Here is a 27,093-nt window from a genome sequence, read left to right on the forward strand (position 1 = left end):
GGGCTCCGTACTTTTGCCACTTGATTGACGTACAGGTAAGCCAGTCTGCGATCTGATCTTTTCACCTAACACACGGTTCACCACGCATGCGCAGTCAACAGCGCCAACTACAAAATACAAAATACAGGCGAGACTAATTAACTAGTTAGCCTTCCAATTTCTACTATTTACTACTAAAGAAAGGGTATACAAATGAGTGGGGAAGCTGGACCAAGTAAAAACCAATAACGTATAACTTCCATCCAGAATGGGAGGAGGACTTTTACACGATGTGATATTGGAAGTGCGTCTGTCTGATCTACAAATCTACGATGGCTGTTAGAAGGGAAATGTGGCAAAAGAGCGAAAACGTACAGCTGAAACGATAGCTTCTTATCGCGTCAGTCACGTTCTTGTTAAACACAAGAAGTCATTCAAAGATGGCGAAATTGTGAAAAAAGCGTTTCTCGAGGCTGCAGATTGCCTTTTCGATGACAGATCCACAGTGGCTGATGACACCTTGCAACCAGCTCCTACAGCCCTGACTACTAGAAACTAGCTGCCTCCTCCCAGTGCCAGGTCTCCCACTAAGGTAGAGAAATGCATTTATTTCCTCCTTTCAAACTAGGGAATTACCTGTTTTGTATCTGGTTTACTTTTCTGTTTGTTGGATCAGTAGTTGGCTATGGTACTGCAGACTGGCTGTCAGTGTGTGAGTGCGAGAAAGTGAGTGTGTGTGTGTGTGTGTGTGTGTGTGTGTGTGTGTGTGTGAGAGAGAGAGGGGGAGAGAGAGGGAGGGTTTGTGCTATGGCTCCCTATACAGACTGGCAAATGTTGGTGTGTGTGTGTGTGTGTGTGTGTGTGTGTGTGTGTGTGTGTGTGTGTGAATGTGTGTGAGCGAGAATAGCAAAGAGGGAGGGTTTGTGATGGTCTTCTCCTGTGGCTGTGTGACAGAGAGAGGGAAAGTGTATTGTGAGTTTACTATGCAGGCTGGGAACTGTGTGTGTGTGTGTGTGTGTGTGTGTGTGTGTGTGTGTGTGTGTGTGTGTTTGTAGTACGTGCATGTACGTTTGCAATGTTGAAACTAGACTGGTAGATCTTGGCAGACTGGCTACTTGAAAAGTAGATCTTGGTTCCAAAAAGTGTGAGCACCCCTGATATAGAGAAACGCGCTACATATAGAGAAACGCGCTACATATAGAGAAACGCGCTGCATATAGAGAAACGCTGCAATTCAGTTCACAACACAACGGAAGTGTTCTCACAACGGAAATCAGGAGACAGGCTCATTCGGATGGAAGGAGGAATGGGGTGTTCCTCATTTCACCGTCACCAGCCTCCAGTGGCGCAGAATCAGATGTACCTCTAGAGTGGAAGCCTCCTCTGCCCCCACGACCTCTGCCACCTCCAAAACCTGAGGGGATATAGCAGAAGTGAGGAGAATTCAATGGTTTACCGCCATTACACCCCCAAGGTTCTCCCCAAACAATGTAAGAGTGGCGCTGCGCCATGGTGTGAACTTGGCAACAGAGCATGTTATCCTGCATTCAGTATATGAAAACCATCATACCTTTTTCATTGATGTTATCACCATCCCCTGTAAAACAGAAAAATGTTTTGCAGCAAGTCACAAAGAAGCTTGTCAGACAATGAAAGATCAACACATTAAGAGGCACAAAGAAGGAAAAAATTATAAACTGAATATACCACTTCTGAATCCACCACTTCCGCCCCCTGTTAAGACAACAGGACATTACATTACTTCAGGGTTTAAAAGCATTCAATTGTCAAGCATTGGTTAAAATACTCAGCTCAATGAATCCACACCATACAAACTAATGCCTTTCAGGAGGCCTGTTCAGAACATTCAGATAAGAATTGTATGGTTGAGAAAATGTCTCTAGTATTGGAGAAGTTTCGTCAGACCGAATAGACCCCAGTCAGGTCCAACCAGCAGCAGACATTCTCACCTCTTCCTCTCTCCCAACCACTATTCCAAGAGCTGCCTCCGTCACCCCCTGAAAGAAAAAAAGCCTATTTACTGAGAAAGGGTCTCAAACCGGGGGGTCATGTTATGGACTTCAATCTTTTGGGAAACAGTATGACCTCTGATATCAGTCAACACTTACCTTTGTTCCCATTCTCATCAGTGCTCCCTGTTCAGAAGAAAACACGCATTCAGCCGGAGTAAAGCAACTTCTCTCAATGATCATAGTACATAAAATGGAATTTTGTTGAGTTTTACTAACTACAATTGCAACTCAAGATTGGCTTGAATTTCTTTCTGTAACTAGTCTGTTTTTCTTAATTCAAAAAACACAAAGAACAAAATGGCTTGAAACACTCTTTATATTAGGTACTAAATGTAACCACCTGAAGCAAAGCGTTTGAAGCCTCCGCCTCCTCCCCTAGCTCCTCTGCCTGTGGAAGAGTAGACAGGAGGTTCAGATCAGCATAACAGCCCATCTAGCGATCATTCATCCCAGATATTCAGATGCCTATTCAATTGGTAAACGTTTAATTTACCACCTTGGTGGAATTTACATTACCTTTTAATTGGCTCAGTGCAAACTCTACCCAACCAGCCACTGGCAGAACTTAACAACCATGCCTATAGAACTTACCACTACCACCAAAGCCTCCTCCACTGTTCCTGGACACACCGTTATCTAAACACACCAATGACATCGAATCAGCTGATCTTATACATCTAATATTCTACCTTATAAGAAGACAAACATGGAGGACGCCAAGTGGGATTCACCTAATCATTACATTTCAACTTAAATGGGGTGCCATTAGTCAGGCATTCCCAAGCATCAGTTAGCATATACCATATGAAAAAGGCACCATCCTACCATCATTCGCTCCTAGTATAGTATCCAATATACACTGCTCAAAGAAATGAATGGGGACACTTCGAGGATATGCCTCCCCATACCATCACTGACAAACCGGTCATGCTGGATGATGTTGCAGGCAGCATAACATTCGCAACGCTGCTCCACACTCTTTCATGTCTGTCACATGCTCAGTGTGAACCTGTTCTCATCTGTGAAGAGAACGGGGCACCAATGGCGAACCTGAAAATACTGTGATTAAGTGTTTCCTTCATTTTTTTGGAGCAGTGTACTAACTGTGGCCTTCACTGTTTCATGAGGTCATGCCACTGGGAGAGGAGATGCTTAGTCTTTAAGGTCATGTTCTCACATGAAAGTCCGAATCGAGACCCGGAGCAAGTGGATGACTTCGCAACATTGTTGCATAAATTATTTCTCTGATTTGCGTTTTCACAAGCCTTCATGTAAACGAAGTAACATACGCAATCGAAGTAACAGACGTGGTAGTTGTCCGTTGCCCGTTGTCCCGCTCTTATACAGATCAACACGCGTGCGCTGTTGTTTTCCTATGGACTGCCTCGAGCAGTTCTCACCAAAAGCGAAGCAAAGTGATGGATGCATCGTTTCTAACCGAAGCGAAACCACCCTTTTCAAGCGGAGCATCAGAGGGTTCTTTGCTGCGGGAGCGACTTCGAATGCGAGTTCTCACAGCTCCAAACAACACAGAGCAAAGCGAACTTTATCCTAAACTCTGTTTCAAGTGAAGCAAATGTTCTAGTGAGAACACCCCCTAAAAAAAGGAAATCATTCCTTCAGTATTCTGTGTACAAAGCCATGTCACCTGTGAACGTGTTAGCTCTGCCAGAAGGAACCATCAGGCTATTGATTATTTGTAAATGTAAAATTCTTTCTTCTTCTAGCACGACTGCCAATGGCCCCTGGCCTGAGCTGGATAACTCTACGGAGATAGCCTCCTCAAGCTGCCCCTCACCAGTCTCACAGAGGAGTTCAAGTGTGCAAAAACAAGACTCCAGATGACACTGAATGAATCCAGAGATTTAGTGGTGAGCAACAACGCACCAACCTTGACAACCGGGCGCAAATGGACACCAGCCAAAGCGGTGGAGGAAGCAACAGCAGCCCTCAAACATGCTGATATTGTGGGGTATGTTCAGCAGGGAAGAGGAGGCTTCGGGCTAACAGCTGCTCGCCCTGCTTGGAGTAAGGCCACAGCACCAGAACGGAGGAAGATGGTGGTGGAGGAAGTACGCCATCAGGAGGAGGCTGGAAGATGGGCCAAGGCAGTCTCTCTTGCCAAGCAGGGACAGTGGACGCGATGGGACAGTGTGGAGAGGAGGAAGATTAGCTGGAAGGACATGTGGGCCATGGAAGCGAGGCAGTTGAGCTTTATTATCAGAGCTACATACGACGTCCTTCCAACACCAGTTAACCTTGGCCAGTGGTATGGTGAAGACCCGGGGTGTGCCCTTTGTTCCACGCCAGCCACCCTCAGGCACATTCTTTCAGGGTGCAAAACTAGTCTCGCCCAAGGACGCTACACGTGGCGTCACAACCAAGTCCTGAAGATCTTTGCATCCACCCTGGAGGACAAACGAGCTGCCACCAACTCCCTACCGCCATCAGCATCCAACCACCAACAGGCAATTACCTTTGTCCGTGAGGGGGCAAAGGTTACCAGGAGCAGCTCGACACCATCTGAGCGAGGCCAGCTACGGTTGGCCCGCGACTGGAAGATGCTGACTGATATTGGACGACAGCTTGTGTTTCCTAAAGAGATCGCCATAACCACCCTGAGACCTGACTTGGTTCTCTGGTCCCCTTCTCTAAAAAAGGTGTACATCATCGAACTAACCGTACCCTGGGAGGACGCAGTGGATGAAGCTTACGAGCGGAAACATCTACGCTATGCTGAGCTCGCCGCCGAAGCACAACACCGCGGCTGGAACACTGAAGTCCGCCCAGTGGAGGTGGGGTGCAGAGGGTTTGTGGCAAGATCTACCACCAGATTGTTTACAGACCTGGGAATCAGAGGCCAAAGCCTGCGTTCAGCCGTCAAAGCTGCATCGGAAGCAGCCGAAAGAAGCAGCCAGTGGCTTTTTATGAGAAGGAAAGATCCCTGCTGGGCCCCGAAGTAGCCAACTAGAAGGTATGCGGTCAGCTTAGGCCTGACTCAGGGAAAAGGACGCCCCTGCCTTGCATAGTCTCATGAGATGTCAGCCATTCTCATGACGAATTAGGATTGACGCAAGTTCGGGGCTGATCCCCCTGAGCTGGCCACCTCTGGCGAGGGTGTATAGTGTGATGGCCGAAACACCCCATGACCTGGAGGAACACTACTGATGATGCGTCCGAAATTAAACCTAACCCCAGCCCCCCCCCCCCCTCCGCATGAATCACTCACCATCAAGATGACACACACGCACACACACACGCACACTCTCACGTACGTACCTGCACAAAGGAATTTACATCTTATCCTGTGTTTCATAAATCCTGCTACAACTAGTGAATTGATGATTCACTTGCTTAGTCAAATGTATCGATTGTAAGTAATTTGGAATAAGGCGTCTGCTAAATGCCAAAAATGTAAATGTAACTTTTCATAACTTAAAATGGGTCTTTAACTTACCATTGCTGGTACTGATAGTAGCATCCTGCAAACAGAGAGTGTGATTGTGAGGGGAAAAAACTGCCTCTTCATTTTAGTATGAAAAATGTGTTTGATTAAGTTAATGGTCAGGTGGCAAATTACCTCGTCCCATTCTTCCATGATTGGTTTTGGGATTGGCTGTAGTAAAAGAATTACAGTGTCATGGCAACAAATCTTTATGCTTAAATGCTACTGATTGATCATCATCAGTAATTAGGGAGACAAATGCATTTGCAGCCCCCCCCCCACTCCAGTTTGATAGGTTGGTAGCTAACAATCAATTATAGCGCGTTTTCCGAATGTGGAGGATCCTGCTAATTGGAAAGAGTCAGAATTGTCCAAACGCTTGAGCAAAATCCCCGAATTAGTCCACTTACCAAACTGTTTTAGCTATACAATACATAACTAATTATGTTTAATTACCTGGCCGTATACCAACCATTAATTACTAAAGCTTTAATTAATAGCAACTAGGTTAACGAAATGTTAACAGTAACCCAGCTAGTTCAATGATAGTGCACAGTGCACACCATAAAGCAAGATTAATTCAATAACATAATTGCAGCACGTGTAAGACATTAACACATTTATATGTAATTTGATAAAAATGTCTTCCATACATTACGCAACACTTTCCGCAGTGTCTTGACGGTCTTGGATGTGGCAGCGAGCAGGCTGAGAAAGTCAGAAAGACAGAATCGTCCACGACCAGGAATAACAGGGAAGGAATCACGTGTTCACTCCGTTAAGACGTGAGATAGTTCAACAGTTTACAACCAAATTAAAGTTTGCCCATATACATGCACCTTAATTTATGGATAGGCTACCTATATTCTATCTTGTATTTTGTTAACTGTTGCTGTGCAACACATTGTCTTTTAATTTAGTTATCTGAAAATAGCATCTATAGAGTCCATAATTAGCCTATTCACTGTGTCTTTGATGAGCGATGATCTGGTGGCGTCTTAATAAACTGGTTCAAGATCAGTTCGGTTGGTTGTTTGATTTGGGGTGGTTAGATTCATGCCTGAGGCAAGCCACCACTTACTCATCTCTCACACCTGCCACTGACTACGCAATTGACTCATTAAGTAGCACAGTCAAGTAGTTCCGAAACAGTTTACTGAAGAAAAAAAAAATCAAAGTATGAAGTTGAGCTAAAAGACACAGTAAATGATAGGCTCCTTATGGACTCCATAGCTGCTATTTTCAGACAAATATTCAGAGACAATGTGTTGCACAGCAGTTAATAAAAATACAAGATATACCGGTAATATAGGTATCCATGAATTAAGGTACATGTATATGGGCAAAACTTAAATGTTGTTGTAAACTGTTGAACTATCTCACATTTTCAATGATAACGGAGTTAATTGCGTGTTTTTTTCAGAAGTGCAAATTACACGGGTCCTGTTTCCTCTCACGTGACTCCTTCCCGCTCCGGTCCTAGACACTCCCAGGTCACAACTCCACAGACGTCGAGTCTTTCTTTTCTCTCCGACCATCAACCTGTTCGCTGCCCACCGCCCAGACCGACGAGAGTCTTAAATTGAACTGCCAGGCCCAAGACACCGCGGAAAGCCTTCCACAATGTATGGAAGACATTTTAATATCTTATCAATTTAACATATGAATGTGTTAATATCTCACGTGCTGCAATTATGTTATTGAATTAATCTTGCTTTAAACGGTGTGTGCACTGTCATTGAACTAGCTGTGTTAGCGTTAGCATTTCGTTAGCTTAGTTGCTATTCATTAGAGCTTTCGTCATTGACGGCTGGTATACGGTCATTAAATATAGGTCATATTACATATAGGTCATTAAACATAACTAGTTATGTATGTTATAGGTAAAACAGTTCGTCAAGTGGACTTATTAGGTAGTTGGACAATTCGGACTCTTTCCAATTAGATGCTAGGTAAGGGTCGATCGTCCGCATTCGGAAAACGCGCTATAATTGATTGTTAGCTACCAAGCTATCAAGTCTAGCTAGTTATGTATAAAATATATTCCAAATGCTGCACTATGACAATAATGTAGCCGTGAAACCAATCTACATTCTACAGCTATTCAACCCCCCTTGAACCCTGACCCCCAGGTGGGCTGTCCGGACATGTCCATTATCAGAACACGCGGTGGACACGTTTTGCGTAGGGGGGGGGGGGAGGGTTACAGTGATGAACTGTTAATCAGTATTTAGCCTGTATGGTTATGTATGTGTGTGTATATGTGTGTGTGTGTATATATATATATATATATATATATATATATATATATATATATATATATATATATATATAGGGTTCGACAATATCGATTTACTGTATATGCCGGTATGTTTTTCTGGCAGTTGCGCGTTGTAAAAACTCAAGCGTCAAACTCTGCTGTGTAGTATTCAACGGAGATGTAGAAACGTAGATGACTCATGAAGATGTTATAACTAGCTATCTACAATTTATCATCAAAATAATGAACAGCCAGCTAGATCCAAAACTAGTGCCGGTGGAGAAGGGCAAGTGTGCATTGGACAGACTACCAAAACAGAAAAATAAAGTATCTGGTTTTTCAAATGGCGTCTTTGGCAGTCAACGTTACTAATTTATAATGAGTTAACGACAGCAAAAGTGATGGGTGTCAGAAATACATTACCTGGAGATTCAATAAGGTAGTTTTTTATGACAGGATATGGGTTAGGGTTATGACACCTGTAGCGGATTTGAGATCCTAATATCTAAAAAGCAATACAGTTTTCTTATTTTATCAGATTAAAGTAGCAAAGACCACACATTTACATTGACCGCCAGTCAAACTTCTACACTTCTACCACCCAAAAGGGGGTGTGATCGTTCTGATGACAGGGAGGTGATGTATAACTGCTCTATCAATGTATTCCTCTGCCTAATTGCCTAAGATGATAAGTAGAATTCATCCCTAAAGATTTGTTGCTTTGACACCTTCATTCTTTTACTACAGCTAATCCCTTCACAAGCCAATCATGGACGAATGGGACGAGGTAATTTACCACCTGAGCATTAGCTTTATCAAGTTACACAGACTATTTGATATGAGTAAAATGAAAAATGTCCTCACAATCACACTATCTATTTGCAGGGTGCTACCAGTACCAGTAATGGTAAGTTATCTTTAAGATGTGTGTTAATAATCAATAGTCTGGTGGTTCCTTATCACACAGGCAGAGGTAACAAGTTCACAGGTGTCATAGACATACCCAGAATAGTGAAGGAATTACTTCCTCGTTTTAAAGACTAAGCATGTAGTGTTCTCTCCCAGTCAATGGAACAAGCTCATGAAACAGAACAGTTATTATATTGGATACTATACTAGAAGCTGGAATGGTAAGATGGTGCCTGTTTCATATGGTATATGCTAACTGTGATGCTTGGGACTGCCCGATTGATGGTACCCCATTTAAGTTGAAATGTAACTATTAGGTGAATTCCACTTGTCATCTACCATGTTTGTCATCTTATAAGGTACAATTTAAGATGTATAAGATCAGCTGATTGGATGTCATTGGTGTGTTTAGATAACGGTGTGTCCAGGAACAGTGAAGGAGGCCTTGGTGGTAGTGTTAAGTTCTATAGGCATGGTTGTTAAGCTCTGCCAGTGGCTGGTTGGGTAGAGTTTGCACTGAGCCAATTAAAAGGTACCGGTAATGTAAATTCCATCCAGGTGGTAAATCAAACGTTTACCAATTGAATAGGCATCTGAATATCTGGGATGAATGATCGCTAGATGGGCTGTTATGCTGATCTGAACCTCCTGTCTACTCTTCCACAGGCAGAGGAGCTAGGGGAGGAGGCGGAGGCTTCAAATGCTTTGCTTCAGGTGGTTACATTTAGTACCTAATATAAAGAGTGTTTTTTTATAAAGCCATTTTGTTCTTTGTGTTTTTTATATTAAGAAAAACAGACTAGTTACAGAAAGACATTCAAGCCAATCTTGAGTTGCAATTGTAGTTAGTAAGACTCAACAAAATTCCATTATATGTAGTATGATAATTGAGAGATGTTGCTTTACTCCGGCTGAATGCGTGTTTTCTTCTGAACAGGGAGCACCGATGAGAATGGGAACAAAGGTAAGTGTTGACTGATATCAGAGGTCATACTGTTTCCCAAAAGATTGAAGTCCATAACATGACCCCCCGGGTTGAGACCCTTTCTCAGTAAATAAAACCACCAAAGTAAACCATTGCTTGACAATTGAATGCTTCTAAATCCTGAAGTAATGTAATGTAATGTCCTGTTGTCTTAACAGGGGGCGGAAGAGGTGGATTCAGAAGTGGTATATTCAGTTTATCATTCTTTCCTATGTGTCTCTTAATGTGTTGATTTCCCATTGTCTGACATGTTTCTTTGTGATAAGACTTGCTGCAAAACACTTTTCTGTTTTACAGGGGATGGTGATGACATCAATGAAAAAGGTATGATGGTTTTCGTATACTGTAGGATGAAGTGCTCTGTTGCCAAGTTCACACCATGGCGCAGCGCCACTCTTACATTGTTTGGGGAGAACCCTGGGGGTGTAATGGCGGTAAGCCATTGAATTCTCCTCACTTCTGCTATTTCCCCTCAGGTTTTGGAGGTGGCAGAGGAGGTCGTGGGGGCAGAGGAGGCTTCCGTTCTAGAGGTACATCTGATTCTGCACGGCTGGTGACAGTGAAATGAGGAACACCCCATTCCTCCTTCCATCCTCCTTCCATCTCCTGATTTCTGCCCTCACTGATCTCCCCTTCTAGAATGTTCTGTTAGCTCCATGACTGATGAAGAACAAACATGTCACACACCTGATACAGGCACACGCAGATGCTTGGTTAATCTGTGAAGATGAACACCAACTATGCTCATAAGAATGTACTAGTTGAGTTGCTGATGGGTGTGATCTCAAACGTGATTTCCTGGTTTCAGATGGTGAAGATGGAGGTGGAAGAGGAGGCTTCGGTGGAGGAGGTAATTCAGTGGGCGTTTTGTGTGTTTTTTAAAACCTTTTATTTTACCAGGAATTTCCATTGATGTCTGAGGACATGGGGTTAGAGTGTTGGATGAAACTGCCTTGCCGCACAAGTCCATCTCCCTAGAGTGTGTCTTGTCTTTGTTCTCCTCAGGCTACCGTGGAAGAGACGAAGAAGTGTTCTCTAGAGGTTCTGTCTTTGAGATATTACCTTATCAATGAATGGTCATGATTGATTTGTCGAAAGCATAACATGATTTGTTGACAAGGTGGCCCAGCCACTCTTGCATTGTTTGGGGAGAACCCTGAAATGAGCTGTCCTCTGATTTCTGCTTCCCTGGTTGACAGGAGAGATGGGCTCCTGCCCTACTTGTGTGCAAGGCTTACTTACTTAAACATGGTTTTTTTGCCGTCTTATTGAGACCTGTTTCCCACATCAGGCTCCCGGGATGGTGAGGGAGGAGACGGTGATGCTGATGGTCAGTATGTTCATACCTGATGGCCATGGGCTCTAAATATTGCAAACTTTCTCTTCTACTGTAAACCGTCTCTCCTGGGTGGTCTAGCTAAGCAGGAGTTTCGGAGTATCTAAGGCCTCCCTTAGGACCTTCTAGGGTGACCTTTGCCTCCCCTCCCTCCTTAGCACCTCCAACCTATGTGACCTATGTGCCCCCCACCCCTTCTGAAGAGGACTCTGATGTCTTCGCTCATTTTGAAACGGGCATCAACTTTGACAAGTATGACAACATCCTGGTGGATGTCAGTGGCAGCAACCCCCCCAAAGCCATCCTGGTGAGTTCCTTCCTGGTGTCTTCATGTTGCCTCAGTTGATGACTTTCACTACCTGATGAGCAAATTTTTTTTTAACCAATTTTCACAAATTGTCTTGAATGGTTTACATTTGCTTGTTTGTCTGTGAATTGTTGTATGATCTGAAGGTAAATTGAGAGACCGTAACACTGTCCCCCCAGACGTTTGAAGAGGCTGCCCTGTGTGATTCTCTGAACAGGAACGTCACCAAGTCTGGCTATGTGAAGCCCACCCTGGTGCAGAAGCATGGCATCCCCATCATCTTAGCCGGCAGAGACCTCATGGCCTGTGCCCAGACCGGCTCTGGAAAAACAGTCAGTCGCCTTCTACAATCTACACAAAAATGTTCTATATATTGTGTGTTCCAATATTTTGGATGTCATTAATCATTAATGTCATCTATCATTAACTCTTGGCTCTAGCATGTTTTATCAACATGTTTTGAATTCAAGTGCACCCTGCACAATTGCCTTAATTTTCTCTCTTTGCGCAGACAAATCAATGAATACAATTGACAACAACAATCTGTAAGGGACTAATGATTGTTTTGCTGTAAACCGCTCCCCAGGCTGCGTTCCTGCTGCCCATCCTGCAGAAGCTGATGGCGGACGGTGTGGCAGCCAGCAGGTTCAGTGAGGTGCAGGAACCAGAGGCCATCATCGTGGCTCCCACGAGGGAGCTCATCGTCCAGATCTGGCTTGAGGCCAGGAAGTTCGCTTTCGGGTAAGGAGGGCAGCCCTTCTAGAATGTGTTATAAAACGTTACAGAGTTTTACAAAGTGTCCTGAACATTCCCCAGTTCTAGGATGAATGCCACATTTTCAGCAAAGCGTGAATGTTGTTTTGCCCAAAGGAACTAAAAATGATGTGACAACATTGTCCCTCTCCTCTGCAGGACGTGTGTGCGCCCTGAAGTGGTCTATGGGGGCATCAGCACCCGACACACCATAACAGAGGTGCAGAGGGGCTGCAACGTGCTCTGTGGAACCCCGGGGAGACTGCTGGACATCATTGGAAAAGGGAAGGTAACCTCATCTACTGTACCTCATCTGACCTGCAGTACACGCTATTGTACACGTATTGTTTAACGTATGAGAGCAGTTGGTGGCAGGTGATCCATATGCCTTTAGTTCTATCTATCCTACCATATCATGTGCTTTTTTTCATATAACTCCTATTTTAGAGACTACACTGGCTTCCTGTTAAGTTCAGAATAGATTTCAAAATCATTCTGCTTGTTTATAAAGCTCTCACTGCTGGCACAGCACCAGAATATCTGAAAGACCTTTTGCTAGCATATCAGCCCAATAGAGCTCTCAGGTCTTCTGATGCTTGTTTTCTCTGTGTACCACATCTACAAAAGAAGAGATTTGGTGAGGTTGCATTCTCATTTTATGCACCCAAATTGTGGAATGCACTGCCAGTTACTCAGCAAATATGTTCAAGTCAAGACTGAAAACCCATCTTTTTAATATTGTCTAAATAATTAAATTATGATTATATAATGATTGGAGCACTTTGAGCTGAAACGTTTGCAGGAAAAGTGCTATACAAATAAAAGTTATTATTATTAGTTAACCAACTGCTATAACTGACTGTCCTTTATGTATAGTTGTACAACTAGAGCACTTCATTGGAGTTGGTTACTCCTTCTGGAATAATACAACCCTCTCTCTCTCCCCCAGGTGGGTCTGAGTAAGCTGCGTTACCTGGTCCTGGACGAGGCTGACAGGATGTTGGACATGGGCTTTGAGCCTGCTATGCGTAAGCTGGTTGGGTCTCCAGGCATGCCCCCCAAGGAGGACCGCAATACACTGATGTTTAGTGCAACCTATCCAACTGACATCCAGATGTAGGTCTTTCTCTCTTCTCTCTCTCTCATGTTTGTGGAAATAACTGAAGTTTACTGCAGATAAACTTATTATGAACAGCAGAGATGATGGTTGTGTGGAAGTATTTATATTGAATGTAGTGATCTGTCTGAGAATGCATATATTGTTGCATTGAGGATGAAGAAAAGGATTTGTGGTTCTATAGGATAGCTGCTGACTTCCTGAAGACTGATTACCTGTTCCTGGCTGTGGGGATGGTGGGCGCAGCCTGCAGTGACGTGGAGCAGGTGATCGTAGAGGTGTCTCAGTATGACAAGAGGGAAAAGCTCCTGGAGATACTCAAGACTACAGGTGACTGTCCACACCTCACCATACAGCCTGTTCTATTCCATGCATTACCATGAGCCTGTCCTTAAATTTCTGCCTCCCCTGTATTTCAATCATAATTCTCATGAATAGTTGATCCTTTAAGACAGGTTTCCCGGACACAGATTAAGTAATAAAAAACTAAAAAGGTTCTTCAATGGATATTTTCTATAGAAAGTGTGATAGGACTAGTCCAGGACTAGTGTCAATTCATCTGTGTTTGGGGAACTTGAACGTGACGTCTGAAATGGGTTTTGTTTCTGTAAGGAACGGAGCGCACCATGGTATTTGTGGATACGAAGAGGAAGGCTGACTTCATCGCCACCACGTACCTTTGTCAGGAGAAGGTGCCTACTACTAGTATTCATGGGTAGGTGTTCTCTGTCAGGAGAAGGTTTCTACTACTAGTATTCATGGGTAGTTCATCCTGGAGCCAGGCTTCACTTCAAGGAACTGTGATGATGACCATATTTGAATGATTTTTATTAGATGCAATGGATCTAGATTCTAGTAGCCTCATTCATGTGAGAAGTATCAGTCTTGATATAAGAGCAATGTCACAATATGAGAGTATCTTAACTGCGATTAGGCTTAGGTACAGGATTTCATACATTTACACAAAGGTGGAAATAATAGGGTATAGAGTTTCAAATCTCAACTTCAATGAGGTCTCAGTCTGGTCGTAGTGCTTGGCATTTACTGTCTTCTCACCATCAACAGAGACCGTGAGCAGCGGGAGCGAGAGCAGGCGCTGGCAGACTTCCGCGCAGGCAGGTGTCCCGTCCTGGTGGCCACCTCTGTGGCAGCACGCGGCCTCGACATCGAACATGTATCTAGCACCTCTGGAACCATTCTTTTAGTTTCTTTGTTTCTTATTTTCTTTGTTTGGTTTACTTTGTTTGGTTTACTTTTCCTTTAGTCTTTCTTTTAGTGTTTGAAGGGGAAAGCAACAATGTTGCACTTTGCTTTCCTGTGGTTGTAATGCTTACGTTTGTGAAAGATGTATTTTTGGTGCCGGCTACATAAATATCTTTTATTTACTTGTTTTAAATACTGGATAACGTGTTCGATTTTTATTCAGAAAGAAAAAAACGTTTAATAAATCCCCGTTCAGTGCATTAGTTTGTAGTTCTGAGTTGTTTGTGTTTGTCATGTTGTCTGCCTTAGACACAACCATCCATCTAACTATTCTCACTACTCCGATCAACAGACATTTAACAATAGCCTGGTGCAGAGATGTGTAAATACATCACCACTACTGACTCAGAACACTACTCTAAAATACACCACCATTATTGATTCAGAAGACTACTACTGACTCAAAAATGCACCACTACTACTGACTGGTTTATTACAGGGTGTCCCGCTGTCAGCCGTACCCTGCCATTCGTCAGTTAACCAACCAAGAGTTTCTTCACTTCCCCTCTGACCGTTACCGTTGTTGAGCAATATATTGTGTATCCTAGCTCTGTGTCGTTGTCGTGTTTAGTCCTGTTCACCGGGATCTTACCGTATTGTTGGTACTGTAAGTTTAACCAAGTGAAGGAGAGAGGTACACATGTGTACGTCGACATTTCACGGGACACGGTAAGTACAGTTGCCTTATGAGCGGGATGTGAGGGAGAATACTGCACTAGTTTATTTGGTTGTTTCTCGACCTTCTGAGTGTTTTTTCGGTTTTTTAAATAATATATACTCATAGGTTAAACGTTAGTTTTGTGGTATTTGATGTTGAACTACCGCAGTGGTTATACTAGTGTGTCTTCCGGCAGTGCGTAATTCTTGCTCACATAAAATACATTTGGGGTGGTGCCGTGCGCGATGAAATTCTATAGATTCACGTCTACCATGAACTTGACACGCTAACATTTTTTTGTCGATTTTCTGGTCTGTTTAAAATATATTTTGAAATAAAATTCTCTTAATTCTTAACTGCTATAATGCATTTGTGTTTCTGTGTGTTTGCCTATAGAGTCAGAGAAAGATGTATTCCACTCCAGTCCTGTTGATGCTGCTAGTGTTATTAGCACTCTCTAAAGGTAAGGCTGTCTTGCTCTAAGGATCAAAGCCAACCTTGTAACAGATAGACCTGAAGTCTTCACTTGTAGTAGGTTCATTCTGTGATTATAGGAACCGAAGCGCTTGTTATGGCCCATTAACACTAGAACAGCCGTGCCTTTTTACCTACTATAAGAGCCGCCCCTCTTTTTCAATGTAAAGCTGCTATTTACACACAACGACCACTAGTTGGCCGCTTGTAAATTAGCCTGCTTCCTACACAGAAAAACTGCAAAATAGCTTTATACTAGCTTATCCTGGAGTGATTTAGAAAATGTAAGGATACTGGGTGGAAATTTGATAGAAATATGACCCCTCATGGCTGTTCTAGTGTTAAAGATCTTTGATACCCTATTGATAATGATGATAGATGTACATGTATTATGAAATCATTTGGGATTTCATATTTCAAATTAGAGTTGTCCATAACCCTTACAGTTAGGTGCTTTAAGATGTTTGTCATATTTCAGAGTTCAGAGTTTCCGTTATGTTTAATTGTTCCAACAACAGGACAGCGTGAAGGATGTACATGTGAAGTTCTCCCCAAAGACCCCTACATCGAGCTGGGCTCCCACATCCACATTGTGTTCAGGAACACGTGCAGTGGTGAAGATCACCCTCACAACCACGGCAACATCTACTGGACCCTGAACAACCAGAGGGTGGATGAGAGCCTTTATGAGGTCATCAACTCCACCTTCTCTGCTGTGGCCCTGGGGAACTTCTCCCTGCACAGGGCAACGGTCCAATGCCACAGCCTGGTTTTTGAGCAGGTTCTGGGTGGGACCATCATCAAAACATACCGTTAGTACAATATGGAGGATCGCTTATAATCTTTAAGCTTCTCTCTCTCTCTCTCTCTCTCTCTCTCTCTCTCTCTCTCTCTCTCTCTCTCTCTCTCACTCAGTCACTGACTCTTTCTTTTGTTGTTGTTTTTGCACGTCATCCAAGGACTCATCATCATTCAGTTCTTTTTTTGAGACTTATCATATTTTTCTTTTTCTTTTCTTTTTCATCAGAGAGACCCAGTAACATATCATGTGTCATGTCTACATCACCATCAAGTAATTTTACATGTCACTGGGAGGACAACATGAATGATTCCTCATTGAAAGTAAAATACACAGTCTATAGGAAATGGTGAGTTTTGACCTTGTGTATATACAACAGGGGAGGCTGGTGGAGGTAGAAATCGGAGGACGGGCTCATTGTAATGAATGGAATGAGGAAGTCTTAGATACCATTCCTCATTTAATTCCATGAGCCCATCCTCTGATATCTACCTCCACCAGCCTCCCCTGATATACAGCACATGCTTTTCCAAGCTTCCTGTTACTATATCCACTTTGGCCTCAACATTCCTCTCTGTCACATTCTGAATGACCAACAGCTGCATGTCCCTGTGACCTTCTGTACACCACACAACTGTGCTAGCCCTCTGAGCTCAAGCCTAAGTGCTCAGTGCTAACACAGGTCTTCAGGGTCACACCACAGGTGTTGCAGGGGTTGTTACCTGTCTGTCTCTGTGTAGGGGTTTGTGTCTGTGTAGGGGTTGTTACCTGTCTGTCTCTGTGTAGGGGTTGTTACCTGTCGGTCTCTGTGTAGGGGTTGTTACCTGTCTGTGTCTGTGTAGGGGTTGTTACCTGTCTGTGTCTGTGTAGGGGTTGTTACCTGTCTGTCTCTGTGTAGGGGTTGTTACCTGTCTGTGTCTGTGTAGGGGTTGTTACCTGTCTGTCTCTGTGTAGGGGTTGTTACCTGTCTGTCTCTGTGTAGGGGTTGTTACCTGTCTGTCTCTGTGTAGGGGTTGTTACCTGTCTGTGTCTGTGTAGGGGTTGTTACCTGTCTGTCTCTGTGTAGGGGTTGTTACCTGTCTGTCTCTGTGTAGGGGTTGTTACCTGTCTGTCTCTGTGTAGGGGTTGTTACCTGTCTGTGTCTGTGTAGGGGTTGTTACCTGTCTGTCTCTGTGTAGGGGTTGTTACCTCTCTGTCTCTGTGTAGGGGTTGTTACCTGTCTGTCTCTGTGTAGGGGTTGTTACCTGTCTGTGTCTGTGTAGGGGTTGTTACCTGTCTGTCTCTGTGTAGGGGTTGTTACCTGTCTGTCTCTGTGTAGGGGTTGTTACCTGTCTGTCTCTAATCAAAATGCATAGAGAGCGTGTGTGTGTTTGCGCGTGCGCGTGTATCTTCCTGTATGAGTTGGACCAGCTTCTCTAGGATTTCATCCAGCACCCTGTGGACACATACACATACACACAGATAGAGAGGAAAGGGGGAGGTAAAGTTGAGAGAGAGAGAGTGAGAGACAGTGAGAGAGGGGGGGGGAGAAAGGAAGAGAGAGAGAGGGAGGGAGGAAGAAAGAGAGAGTGGAAGAAAGAGAGAGAGGGGGAGAGAAAGGAAGAGAGAGAGAGAGGGAGGAAGAAAGAGAGAGCGAGGAATAGAAACAAACAGAGTGTGCCGGCTGCTGTTCCTACGAGACACTGCGGAGCAGAAACACGTTAAAACTGCCTGTGTTCCAATGTCCTCACCAGCATACCACTATCCCAATACTTTTATACCACTATATCAATACTTTTCTTTATTCTATGTGGTACACTAATGTGGATATTGGAATATAGCCTATGAGACGGTATGAGTAGGAAATATAGAGGAACATTGAATGCAGGACAAAATGGAGAGACGCAACACATAAATAAACATACTTTTCAGAAGGTCGACATTTCTGTATTATAAATCCTTTTTTTGATTGGTCATAATGTAATATTCTAATATTTTTTGTGATACTAGATTTTTGATTTTCATCAGCTGTAAGCCGTATTCATCAACATTAAATCAAAAAAGGCTTGAAATATTTCACTTTGTGTAATGAATCTAGAATATATGAAAGTTTCACTTTTTGAATTAAATTATAGAATATAATACACATTTTGAGATGCACCTGTATGTCTTGTGAATGTACTTGTATGTTACTTCTAAGAAATGGCCATCTTATCCGTAACATTGGGGATGATGCTTTCACAGTGAAGGTCGACCATCCTGAGAGGGTGAAGGTGGTTCCACTGTTCAACCGTCTGAGGGTTGAATGGAGCAGACCTGAAGGAGATCGTTATATAGGCTGGTCAATAAACTGTCAAGTCAAATATGCCCAGGTACAGTATGCAGCTTTATAATTTACCATTTATCTAAATGGTAAGATCTCTGTCTGTTGCTCTGCGCAGTGTCAACATACTGTCAACATACTTCCAAAAAGTGAACAACGTCCACACATACAACACCAGAGGAAGCTCCACGAACCACGTTCAACCGCGTTGCACCACAAACAAGGGGTTAAACTCGTTTGCAAACTATGCAGTAAAAATGTGGAACGCCCTTCCTATAATCTTAAAGGAGTGCAAAACACTGCCCACCTTCAAAACCACTCTCAAAAAACATTTACAGGAGGCTGCAATCCGTAACTGGACCCTCTAAATCAAAAATCAGATTAAAAGACCCGAACTACCCACTGTACATACTTTGTGTTTTGTCCCCCGCCCCCACCTGTGGTGTATGTCCCCACCTGTCCTACCCGCTGTACATACCTTATGTTTCGTTGTATTGTTCTTCCCATGATGGATGTGTGTTTATCTTGTAGATAGTAATAGTTATTTGTCTGTATTATCTTGTAGATAGTACTAGCTTTTTTTGTCTGTCTTACATGTAACGATGAATTGAGAATCAAGGACCCCAATTGAAATAAGCCAGTGGCTTTCTTGGGTTTTTATCCTGTTAGTTGACCTTGTATGTAATATGTACTTTCATGTACCTACTTCTGCAAATCTTCTAATAAAGTTTTCAATCAATCAATCAATCAATGTCATAGTTCTGTTTCCTAGAGCAGAACAAATGTCCAGTTGTCATGACATTGGACAGTAAAGCTTTAATAGTGCAGAGTCCAGTGTAAGACTTTGTTTATTTTCCTTCTGTGTCAGCATAGCTCTGTTTTCTCAGAAAAACAATACAAAACGAAGCCATCTTAGTTCCCTGAAAAAGCATGTATCTAAAAAGAAGTTTGAGCTGAGCTATTTATAGTGACAAGTGTGTGTGTCACTGATGTCTCTGTTTTCTCTTCTGTTTATTCACTTCCTGTAGCATGTGCTCAACACGTCCATGAATGTGAACGCCATCCTGGGCTCTCTGACCACAGGGGAGGTGGAGCCCTGCACCAACCACACAGTGTCGGTGCGCTGTGCGTTAGGCCACGCCCCCTGGAGCGAATGGACCAGTGGAGAGACAGCCCTCTCCTCACTTAATGGTAAGACACTCAACTGATTGGATATGAGGTGTGAGAAACAAGGTTGGAATCCTGTTTACACACTATCCCTTAAATCACATGAGTATTGATACTTGTCGTACGGGTAGGAGACGGTCTGTGACTTTAGTTGACACACAGGGCTGGTGAAATCTAGTCTGTCTAGAGCAGTGGTTCTCAACCTTTTTTGGGCCAGCGCCCCCCTGTCCATTATCCAGGTCTCTTACATCTCATAAAAAAAAAAGTAGGCTTATTTTCTTCCCTGAATATTAACGTTGACTAATATTCTGTCTTATATCATTTAAAAAGCATGTCAATGAATGCCAAATAATAGATTTGATTTAACTGGGCAGTTGGAATATCATTATCATTAGTTTACCAGAGAGCAGAAAAGCGAATGTGAATGTGAATGTGAATAAAAATGCTGTTTCTGAGTGTTGAACAAACTTAGACAAGATCAGAGAATACAAACAGACTGCTACGGAACAGCAGCAATTTCACACATGTCCGATGCAGAACAAACAGTAGGCTGCAGAACTGTGTGACCCGTGCGCTACTAGTCAGGGGATTACGGTTAACAGGAGGGCGGGGGTTAAAAGGAGGAAGTGGAGCGCCAGTTTGGGAAGTCTGAGGGTCGGTGTGCACGCCGAGTAGCAGTCACAACACTGCGCATTGTGAGTAGAACATGTTGAGGTATTTTGATGTATTTTGATGTATTGTATTGTTTGTGTATGGTTGGAGGGTTATAGGAGGTGCTGATGTGATGTGCTGATCTGTGGAAAGTAGACATTCGGGATTGGTGTATGTATGGGGAAATGTCGGTGTCTTGTGTTGTGGAATGTGGCCGTAAGAGTGTGTCTAAATGTTGTTTGTTGTGATCCAATAGATCTCAGTAGCCACTGTCACTGTTTCCTTTGAGTAAGAACCTAGCACGTAGCACACAGCATCTGCTGACTGAGAACAACCTTTTAATACAACTGTGAAATAAACGTGAACTTTTTATAAGACGCTCTCAGTGCCTCTTTATTGAGGGGAACCTGGATTACTGGAGGTTACAGTTTGGCGTCACGAACAGTAATTCACAGCAGATTAGGTTTAGGGTTCTGTAAAGGAAACAGTGGCATAGGCTGAAGACTTCAGCGGGAGGTGGGACAGACTCTCCGGCGCATCATGTCGGCCGCGGAGCTGGAGAAGGAGCTGGGCAGTTTGAAGGCGAGACTGGTAGCTGAAAAGGAGCAGATGGCCCAGCTGAGGGACATAAATGAAAAACTCTCAGCCAAATTGACAGAAGCAGAGGCCAAACCGGCCTCACATCAACTACAGGACTCTGGGTCACCTCCGCCTGCACCCGCAGCTAAGTCTGCGGTTCCAGTGACCATGGTTCCAGCGTTTGAACTGATATATAGGGCAAAGGACAGGAAGGGTACCATGTTTTCGGGTCATACGGGTACAATGTCATTTCACGTGTGGTTGGATGATGTTCAGGGCTCTGTGAATTTTGACAGGTACACCCCTAGGGAGCAGGCAGCTTACCTCTATGACCACCTTGAAGGGGAAGCACAGCAGGAGATCAGACATTGTCCGAGTGAGGTAAGGAGAGACCCAGCATTACTCTTGAAAATCCTAGAGGAAGCATATGGACACCCATGCTCTTTGACTCAGGCCCAGAAATGTTTTTTTGATAGGAAGCAGAGAGAAGGGGAGAGCCTGAGAGAGTATTCACATGCACTGCTGTCATTTGCTGAGGGGTGTAAACCGTTGTAGTGAGGCAGCAGATTTGTGTGGGGAGCAGGCGGTGGGGAATCAGTTTGCAGAGAACGTTAGGGACCCTGCTCTCCGTAGGGAACTAAAAAAACTCCTGAGACAAGATCCTAAGATAAGCTTTTTAATCCTGCGTCGGGAAGCCATTCTGTTAGCGGAGGAGGACTCTCTGAAAGGGAAAGTAGCATACGTCTCTGCAGCAGGAGTAGGGGTAGCAGACTGTGCTAATGTTGTCTCTAAACCAGACCCTCTTCTGTGTGAGCTCAGGGACGCCATGAAGAAGCAGGAGGAGAGGATGGAGATTCTAACCCAGAAGCTAGAGCAGCTGCAGGTGCAGAGTGGGAGAGGCCAGTGCCGCCCTAGGCAGGAGCCCAAGTATGACCCTTCTGGTAGGCCAATATGCTTTAGATGTGAGAGGGCTGGGCATATAGCTAGGTTCTGTGATAAGACCAACCAGGGTACCAGGAATGTAGCTCCAGGCCCAGGTGTGGTAGCAGCTACTCAGGAGCAGCAGGGAAACTATCGCCCCCTGTAGTGAGGTACCAAACTACAGGTGGGGGGCTGCTAGGTCCGGGGGATACAGTTGAGGAGGCAGTCAGCACTTTAATAGGGCCTACACCTGTTATCCAGGTTAATATGGGGGGAGTGCAAGTACCATGTCTAGTGGACACAGGTTCAAATGTCACCATGATTACTGAGAGTTTCTTTAGAGAGCACTTTGAAAGTAAGGGGGAGGGTGCTTTAAAGGAATGTGGGTGTCTGACTCTTAAGGCAGTGAATGGAATGTCAATGCCTTATTTGGGTTACATGCAATTGGATGTGGAATTTATGGGGAAAAGACTCCCCCAGTGTGGTGTTCTGGTGGTACAAGACCCCTCTGACCCTGTCACAAAATTGGAAAAAGCTAAAACCCCCGGCCTAGTTGGCATGAATATAATAAAAGATTGCAGTGGAATTTTGTCATGTCATTCTGGGGTTGGGATTGCTAAACAATCGGGGGGGGTCAAGGAAGGGTTTGCGAAAGTGTTAGCCTCCTCTGAGGTGGTGGTGCCAGCCGGGTCCATGTGTTTTATACCAGCTACAGGGCCCCAGTGTAACAATACTTCTGGTCAGGCAGTACTGGTTGAGGGCTTGGCCTTAGATGAGGGAGTACTACCAGGTAATCTGGTGGTATCCACAGCATATGTTAGGATGCAGGGGGGGCAGATTCTGGTTCCTGTTCTTAACTCTTTGACTGCCAGCCATGTTCAGAGCGGAGAGCTCCACACTGCCAGACTTTTGGGGCATTTTCGCTGAACTTTGAAGACCCACCAAATATTGACTTTTCGGACTACATAAACATTGAACATATCTACCAAAACTTTAGACTCTCTTCTTTCATCAGAAAAATAAAGTTTGTTTCTAGCCTCTTTGAGTGTTTAGAAATCGGCCGTAGAACATAGGGTGGTTTCAGCAAAAACACCTGATTTTGACCAATAAACAGAGAAAACGAGCTTTTTCTGCAGAACTTTTTTTTTTTTTTTTTTTCCTGCACTTTTTCTGTATCATCCGACTCTGAACTGTTTGAAGAGTCGCGCGATGGCCACGCTGCTCCGCGATGCTCCGCAATGCTCCGTGCCGCGTTTGGCACATACCCTGATCCGTTTCGCCATTACTACAACCCACAGCAAGCCACTTCCTTCTCCAGGCTTTTATCAAACTACTGCCCCCATCTGGGACCGAAATACATTACACCCAAGTCTGAAATTCACTCGCTAGGTGTAGAACATGTCAATAACGCGATCCCCGCGGAAGAAAAAAAAAAATCTATAAGACGCCAATTGGCGTCTTTGGCAGTCAACGTTACTATTCTATAAGACGCCAATTGGCGTCTTTGGCAGTCAATGAGTTAATGTGGGCACAACCGACACGTGTTTACAACCTCATGCACGTATTGCTCATATTTATGCAGCTGAGGTCGTGGTAGGAGGGGCAGGCGAAGTGCTGTTTCAGGAAGTGGGACCTCGGGAGGTGCAGGTTTCCGTATGCTCAGCTGAGGCAGTAGTAGGGGGTCAGGGAACAGAAAATGCTCATCTACTACAGTTTAGTTGTCCTAGCCTAACTGAACAGCAGCTGGGCCAGGCAAGGGCATTGTTGGCTGAATTTGCCGGGGTGTTTGCATTTAGTGATGAGGAGTTGGGGGGTACTGATGTCATACAGCATGAGATTCCACTGACAGATGAGACACCAGTTCGTCAGAGATATCGAAGGTTACCCCCTAGTCAGTATGAGGAAGTAAAGGCCCATATTAGACAACTGTTGGAGCAGGGAGTGATTAGTGAAAGCAGTAGCCCCTATTCCTCACCCTTGGTCATTGTGAAGAAAAAGGACGGCAAGATAAGGATGTGTGTTGACTACCGCCCATTAAATTGGAAGACCAGGAAAGATGCATACCCTTTACCCAGGATAGAGGAGTCCCTTGATGCGTTGCATGGAGCAAAATGGTTTTAAACATTGGATCTGGCCAGCGGATACAATCAAGTTGCAGTAGTGGAGAAGGACAGGCACAAGACAGCTTTTTGTACTCCATTTGGGCTGTATGAATTTAATCGTATGCCATTTGGTTTATGTAACGCTCCAGGGACATTTCAACGGCTCATGGAAAGGATTCTGGGTGACCAGCATTTTCAGTCTCTTTTGCTTTATTTAGATGATGTTGTTGTTTTTTCGCCTTCCTTCGAGCAGCACCTGGCCCGGCTGAGATTGGTGTTGTCCCGGTTCAGGCAGCATGGGTTGAAGGTGAAGTGGAGTAAGTGCTCATTATTCCAGCATAAGGTGAACTACCTGGGGCATGTTATTTCCGAGGAGGGGGTGTCCACCAACCCAGAGAAGATTCAGGCGGTAGCAGAGTGGCCACATCCACAGAACTATACTGAACTTAAGTCGTTTCTTGGATTTGCTGGCTACTACAGACGCTTTGTGAAGGGCTTCTCCCAGCTGGCTGTGCCGTTGCATGTTTTGTCCTCTCTTGCCTCTCCGAAGGGACAGGGCTCGAGACTGAGTAGGCCCCAGTTCCTGGAGTTATGGAGTCCCCAGTGCGAGTCTGCATTTCAGAGTTTGAAGCAGAAGTTAATTTCAGAAACCTGAACAATGTGCTTTGGACTGACAAAACCACATTTTTGCACCCCACTGTACTTAGTTACACTGGCCTGTCTGTCAAGTAGGCTATAGCATCATACAATGGACACAAACAGTAATAAAAGCAACACAAATACAGTTCTATATGAGTGAGGAGGAGGACAAATAAATTGATGTTTTCAATGCAGTTGAAATTCCCTGTAATGTTTGGAGGGAAGATGACATATAATCATTTTAACCACATGTCATTAACATTTGAGAGGTACGGGGCATATGGTGATGCAGTCCCTTGAAAAACAGTGACCGTCAGGTAAAGTTTCTGAATAATTCAATTGTTTATCAACTCTCACCTAGGCTATACAGTGTGCTTTTCTGGTTGCGAATAACTGCGAAGTTTAGATGACATGGCGTGACACAACACAAATAGGCTACTAACATTATATCACCTACCCAAAAGTAATCCTTAAAATGAAGATCTCTCATTGTGGACGAGGATAGAAGTTCCGTATAATTGTAATCCCGCAGGTTACTGCTGAGTGACTGATTGATTTGTCGTGTTGCGTTTGCGAATGGAGCTGTGTCTCCGCTAGGTCCTAAAACCCGACGAGAGAGAGAGAGAGAGAGAGGTTAGGGTTGATGACTTTGTATGGGTTGTGTGCCCCCTGTCCCTGATAACTTCTGAGTAGGATTGTGTGCATGATATTATAAACGATCTAACCTGGGCTTCCAGTCTTTTATTCTCACCTTCAAGTTTGGCAAAGCAAGACTATGTAATCCCAGCATTATGAGATGTGTATATTTCATAAACTGATTTTTTTTTTTTTAAATCAATGTACATTAAAATCAAAAACAGACCTTGATAATTTCATATCAGTATGGTACTTTTCTCTGGCAGCAAAATATTCAGTACATTCTACATGTAAAACTAGCTCCCATGTTTACATTAGGTTATGGCGCTACCTGGTGGTTCATTAATAGAAAGGATTAGTCTGACAGACAATGATCGTATTTGAGAGGATTTTTAGCAGCTGGGCCCAGTTGTTCAGAAGTAATCTGATCGGATTTCGGATTGGATCAAATCTTGAAAATGGGTTGTCCAAAGGAAAAAAGGATTCTGGAATCAGATTAGATCACATAATCCAGTCTTGTCTTCTTTGTCTGCATGTTTGGTCTCGTAGTGGCGATTTAAATTGTAGTCCTTAAACACAGCGATCTGTAATCCACAAACTAAGCACACAGCTTTGCCTTTCACTTCAGTAAATGAATACTTAGAAGTCCAGGTCTTGTTAAAAACCCTACACTCTGCATCAATCTTTTGGCGCTTTTCCACTACAGGGCCAGCGAGCCCGGGCTGTTCTTTGGCTCTTTTCCATTTGTCGGCTCGGGTCAGCTCGGCATGGCACGGCACGGTTTTTTAGCTACCCTTCACGAGCAGGAACTACAGGGCCGAAAGGTACTTTTTTGCCAGGCTGCGTGTGACGTGTGACGCTGCACACCGTTGATTGGTCAATGGAAATCGTCATCCCATGTTCATAGATTTCATCGCTAATCGCCATTTTTAAATACCACAACAGATTTCCCTCTCGGAAAATGTCACTTACTGTTTCTGTAATAACTTATTAATAAAGATTTGAAAAAATATGATAACCATCGTATTATCTTAGTTTAATGTCATTTCAATGCATCATAGAACTTTTATTCTTTTAACAAGCATAACAAAAAAAATCACTATTATGGCGATGTCCTGTGCCTATGCTGTTCCTCAGTCCAGCGGCAGTCAAATGCCGGTAGATTCGCGTCTTGCTCCCTTTAACACATGTCGGCGTTTCCCTGGTTGCGAGATCTAAACTACTAGAACTGAAAGCGGCAGGTAACAGGCACGCAACATCCATATGCTGTATATATAAATAAATATATTTGACTACCAGCAAGACACCGGAGCACTCGTATCTATAACCATCGCAGAGATTGTATGAGCCCCGCGTCAGTCAGCCTTTCCGTAGAAATACATCGCTCCGTTATATATCTAACGTTACATGTTTTAAGGCTGATCTGTGCATGATAGTGCTGCATTATGTTGATCTATTTATATCGACAGGGCTGCCAAGTTTCACCAAAAGTTTGGAGTGAGATTTTTTAGCAGTGGAGCGACCCAAAACTGTACACGTTTTGGCAGCAGCGGACCTCTCTCCCACCCAATTATTTGTACTAGTTTCCTGCAATTTTACATGTTGTTCATAATAAACCAGCACAAGAAATTAAAATAATTTACATTTTATAAAAGAAGACAAAAATTCAGACAATATATCATTTTTATGAATGTTAATAAACAAATACAGTAGCCTACAGACTCTAAAAGAAAATTGGACTCCATCAACAGGACTCATGGTCAGCAGCAGAAAGACCC

This window comes from Nansenia antarctica (genome assembly GCF_963989245.1).
Source record: "Nansenia antarctica genome assembly, chromosome: 4".
NCBI lineage: Eukaryota > Metazoa > Chordata > Actinopteri > Argentiniformes > Microstomatidae > Nansenia > Nansenia antarctica.